The sequence below is a fragment of the Sminthopsis crassicaudata genome, chromosome 1 (genome assembly GCF_048593235.1).
Source record: "Sminthopsis crassicaudata isolate SCR6 chromosome 1, ASM4859323v1, whole genome shotgun sequence".
In the NCBI taxonomy this organism is placed as follows: Eukaryota; Metazoa; Chordata; class Mammalia; order Dasyuromorphia; family Dasyuridae; genus Sminthopsis; species Sminthopsis crassicaudata.
In genome coordinates, this window is record NC_133617.1 from 488,314,501 (window position 1) to 488,320,561 (window position 6,061).

Consider the following 6,061-nt stretch of genomic DNA (forward strand, 5'->3'; position numbering starts at 1 on the left):
TAACACCTTTTACTAACTAGACTTTAACTTTACTTCCAAACCCCATAATAAACCTCTTATCAATCTAGGTTTTTGGGTCTGTAAATTCCTTTACAGAGGACTCTTACTTCACTACTAGACCTCATTTAACTCTGTATCCTTGCGCCAAATCCAAAGGGGTTGCAGGGGAGCTCCATTTGATTCCCTGCACCTGGAACCTGCCATTAGATCTCAATTAAACCCTAATTTCATTTAAGTACCCCTTATCTAGACCTCATCAGTATATTCATTGGTTAGTTGATTGTTACCCTACTTTCTGCTCCCACCACAGTTCCCTTGCTCTTAGCATGGCATCTACTAACTCATTCCTTTCTATTCCATCTTAATACATAGTAAACTGCAGAGTACATGTGCCAGTATTTGTTTTGTTTTATTTTTTAAAATTTATTTTGTTCCTTTTTTTTTTGCTGAGGCAAGTGGGGCTAAATGACTTGCCTAAGGTAACAAAACTAGTAAGTGTTAAGTGTCTGAGGCTGAATTTGAATTCAGGTTCTCCTGACTTCAGGGCTGGTGCTCTCTCTATCCATTGTGCCATCTAGCTGCTCTTAAATTTATTTTTAAAGATTTCCAGGTAACCTTTGTTGTTGTTATTTTAATGGCACAATAATTTTTTTATGATCACCTGTTACCTCTAGAAGGAAATATAAACTACTCTACTTAACATTTTAAAGGCCTTCACAAACTGATTCTCGCTTGCCTTTTCACCCTCCAGATTATTTTTTTCTTTCTAACATCTTGCTGTTCCTCACTAAAATTATTCTATTGCCTTCTCTGAGACTTTACATAGGTCACCCCCCCAGCCTAATTTACATTTGTTCCTCACCTTTGCCTCTTAGAATCTCTATTATCCCTCAAAACTCAGTGTAAGTACCACTTTACATATTAGATTTTTCCATGGTTTTCCTATAGACTAATGCTTTCTTCCTACGAAATTATCCTTCAGCATTGTTAAAAATATACTCTTGACATTGAAAATCAGATATTTAGGAAAATTTATTAAAGAAGAATCTTCAGGAATTCTCTTAACATTAGGCCTCCCTCTCTTTAGGAAGAAGGAGTGCTGAGCACAGAAGTGGGAGAAACTTTATACTTGCTAGTTTGATACAATCCCTCCCTTCAGAGAATGGATTGGTCCATTCCTTTTCGGGTTACAATCTTTCTGATACATCCACTATATGTTTCCCCCAAATATGTATAAACATGTTTCCCTCTCCCTTGTGATACATCCCATATTTAAAAATGGTGGAGTACTCCTACAGGGTGTGTTGTTTAATATTTAAGCAGGAGTGATTTGGTCAAGTCAGGTCATTGACTCCAATTAGTTTGGGATGAATTGGCTATTATCTTTTTTTTTTTTTTTTAATTTTTTTATTATAGTTTTTATTTACCAGATATATGCATGAGTAATTTTACAGCATTGACAATTGCCAAACCTTTTGTTCCAGTTTTTCCCCTCTTTCCCCTCACCCCCTCCCACAGATGGCAGGTTAACCAAAACATGTTAAATATGTTAAAGTATAAATTAAATACAATATATGTTTACGTGTCCAAACAGTTCTTTTGCTGTACAAAAAGAATCGGACTTTGAAATAGTGTACAATTAGCCTGTGAAAGAAATAAAAAATGCAGGAGGACAAAAATAGAAGGATTGGGAATTCTATGTAGTGGTTCGTAGTCATCTCCCAGAGTTCTTTTCAATGGGTGTAGCTGGTTCAGTTCATTACTGCTCTATTAGAACTGATTTGGTTCATCTCATTGTTGAAGAGGACCACATCCATCAGAATTGATCATCATACAGTATTGTTGTTGAAGTATAAAATGATTTCCTGGTGCTGCTCATTTCACTCAGCATCAGTTCATGGAAGTCTCTCCAGGCCTTTCTGAAATCATCCTGCTGATCATTTCTTACAGAACAATAATATTATATAATATTTATATACCATAATTTATTCAGCCATTCTCCAATTGATTGGCATTCACTCAGTTTCCAATTTCTGGCCACTACAAAGAGGGCTAGATGAATTGGCTATTATCTTAAGTTTGAGGTTTTCTCAAAACCACAAGACTCCTGATTGGCTGAGTCCACCTGTGTCTTCCTAGCTCTCCAATTCCTCCTTTGCTCTAGGCTTCTATCCATACTTAATTGTTCTGTGGAATCCTTCTTAACCTCTCACATTCTGAAAACTTCCTTGGTCAGTGGTACCCACTATCACACACTACCTCAAAGTTTGCAACACTACAGAAGCCCAACTTTTCAGCATTTCTCACATTATGGAACTGGTGGGTTGTACTAATGAAGCAAAATCCCCTTGATCAATCCCCTTTACATAAACAAAACTTGACTTCATTTAGAGTTAGAAGGAAATTTCAGAGATTATCTAATCTAAAGACTCTTATTTTATAGATGAGGAAATGGAATCCTGAAAGATGAATTATTTTGCATTTGTTTTTATTTCTGTATTTTCAGCAATTCCCACAGTGCCTGGCACATAGTGAAAGTGATGTAGCCCTTGGAAAGAATGTAGCAATAACTCTAAGGCCACCTGACCTTGGGAGTAACATAGTTAGAAATGATATATTTCTTCCCCTAGGCTATACTACCCTAGTTTACTCTATATGACCATGATGCAAAGACCACAAATATTGCTAACTGTCAGATAACATTTTGTTGGTCAGTGATAAGTTTCTGAAACTCATGAGCAACAATAATGAAGTATTTAAAATTAACTCAGGACCATAAAATTGAGCACAAAAGTTAACTCAGAATAAAATTGAATGTCCACCAGTTTGACTTAGCGATGCTTCAGACCTAAAAACACTGGAAGATTTCCACCCCACCCCCCACTAGTTCTGACATGGGTGCTGCATCTGTGCACTAAGTCAGAACCAGACCATTCCTCAACTTCACCTCTAAGACATCTTGTCCTCTCACTTTTCCCCATAAATTTATTTTATTGTTCCTGGTTCTTTGCTAGCTTCTTTTGGAATTTAGTCCACTCTAGTTGCCATTAGGATTATGATAAATTTTGCCCCTTCATTTGGAGATGGGTCCGAGGCTGCAAATTCTTTTGAGATACCTCATGATACTGGTCTGGAATCCCAATTTTTGGGTCCCTCTTGATTCTCAATAAAATAAAATTAATAAATGCTCATCCAAATGGGATTGAAGGAGCACTATCTGGATTTAGATTCAATATGTAATTCATTGTATTACAGAGAAAGAAATCCACCAAATCTCTAAGTGACACTTCAAAGGTATCAGTTACCCTGTTTAATTGTGGATCGTCAAAGCTAGTTTGGTTCTTGACCTCCCCAGTCTTCCCAAGAAGATGGTAACTCTTATGCCCTCTTATTTTGGATTCACCTATTTGCACAATTCAGCTTAGGCTCCATTAATTAAGAGGCCCTAGGCCTCAAGTCTCAAACTATCTGACCATGCTTCCTTCACATTCCATCCAAACCATCTTGTTATCCATCTAGCCCTCTGGCTCATTTTCCACAATTGGGAACAGCACTTCAGGTCCAGACCCATCAGAGATCACAAACACATCCCTCTTCCTTCCAGTTTCTGGAGGAATTAATGCACTCTGTTTTGGGGGCAGGGAAGGTCTGAGCTTCCAGATGAGAGTAACCCCACTAGACCCAAGCATTATCTTGCCACCTACTATGTAGCTTGCAGTATTTATACCCATTCCCAATGCATTCCCTATCTAGTGTGAAATTTACCTCTTGTCCTTGAAATAGCGATTTAATCAACATTACTATTGTTTCTGGAAAAGGAGTGTCTCCTGCTTCAACTCAGGCCAAGGCAAAGCTTGGAGGACAGAGTCTCAGCCTCAAAGCAAGGACCCACCATTGACACACACTAGCTGATGAGCCTGAGCAAGTCAACTTAATCTCTTAGAATTCAAAACATTTCTCAAAAATAAAGGTTATGTAGCAAGACTTACATGAACTGACATAAAATGAAGTGAGAAAAAGGAGAACATTGTACACAGTAAAAGCAACATTGTATGATCATCAGCTATGAATGACTTAGCTTTTCTCAGAAATATAAGGAACTAAGCCAATCTATTCTTTCCCTATGTCCCCCCTCCCCCCCTTTTGGTCTTTTTCTTCTTTCACAATATAACTAATTTTTTTGTGATTGAGTATATATCAGGGATTTTTAAACCTTTTCCACTTATGTGGGACAGCGATCCAAATTAAAATCAGAGACTCTCAAGTTAAAATGAAAAAAAAAAAATTTATTACAATCTCTCTAGAAAGGGCAACTTCCAACAGACAAGGTGTCAGTGGAGGAGTGCAAAGCAAAAACCTGTAAAACACAAGATTAAATATACCCTAAACACAGAAGCCACCCAGTTTTGTATTCTGAATATAGAACTCTGTCCCAGAAACAAAAGAATAAATAACAAACTTTTTTTTTTTTTTTTTTCTGAGGCAATTGGGATTAAGTGACATGCCCAGGGTCACACAGTTAGGAAGTGTTAAATATCTGAGGCCATATTTGTACTCAGATCCAACTGACTTCAGGGCTGGTGCTCTATCCACTGTGCCACCCAGCTGCCCCCAATACCAAGCTCTTAATTAAAATTTCCTAGAGAACTGCAATTCTAGCAGATATTCTTGAATGAGAGAATTCTGTTAACTGAAGTTCCAAAGCCATCATCACCTTTAAAAGAAGTACTTAAATGCTAACTATGAGGCATATGTGTGTGTGTGTGTGTGTGTGTGTGTGTGTAGAAATAGGAAGAGAAATGTTTATCCAGGATAAATGAACACCTGCAGCTTTTTAGCTATAGCTCAACTTGTTAGTTCAAGATCACATTCCCAGAGAGGTCTTCACTCAGTTTATCTTCAGTTTATCCCATTCACACTTGTGACTCTTTTTCACCTGAGAAATTTTTACATGACCCTGAGAATATATGCATATAAATAAAGTATACAATTGATTCAAATGAGTTCCAATTGTCCAGTAATGAAGAGGGCCATCTACACCCAGAGGGAGGACTATAGGATCTGAGTGTGGACCACAACATAGCATTTTTCACTCTGTTAATGTTTGCTTGCATTTTTGTTTTTCTTCTCAGATTTTTTCTTTCTAGATCAGATTTTTCTTTTGTAACAAGATAATGTAATGCCAGAGCAACTGAGGCAAAAGAGAGATTAGAGAGTTTTTAATATTTTATTTGAGAGGGAGAGATTGTGCTGGGAGCATGTTGCCCCCCAGGGCTGATGTCTTAAAGCATCCAGCAAGGAATATGAATTCTCAATAACATCTAAGCTCCGGTAGCTAAACAAAGGCGAGGGTGGGGGTGGGGGAGGTGGAGTCCAAACTCTGGTGATTTTTTGCTACTACAAAAAGAGCTACTATAAACATTTTTGCATATGTGGGTCTTTTCCCCTCTTTTATAATTTCCTTGGGATTTAGACACAGTAGTAACACTGCTGGGGCAAAGGATATGTTCAGTTTCATAGCCCTTTGGGTCTATGCCCAAACTAAACTGCTCTCCAGAAAGGTTGGATCATTTCACAACTCCACCAATGCCTTAGTGTTCCAGTTTTCCCACATCCCTTCCAACATTTATCTTTTCCTGTCATTTTAGCCAATCGGAGAGATGTGAAGTGATATCACTATCATTTCTCTAATCAGTAACGATTTAGAGCATTTTTTTCATATTTCATAATTTCATCATCTGAAACCTCTTAAATCATTAGAATTCAATGTATGCAACACCCCCCTCCCACTATTCCTCAATTTTACATCTGAGCCATAAAATTAGCCTGTCAGTGACTTGAAGAACTTGATCTTTGTTTTTCCCATAAACTTTTCTTGCTCCTGTTTTTTAGCTAAATTCCAAGGGAATTTAGCCAACTTTTAGCAGCATAATAAAATTTTGCCCCTTAATATAGAAACAGATTGAGTCTGTGAATTCTTTGGCCTTACTAGAAAGAGACACCAACTTGGGGACCTTAATATTATTGGGTTGTCTTCTGCCTCAACATTCTCATACCTCCT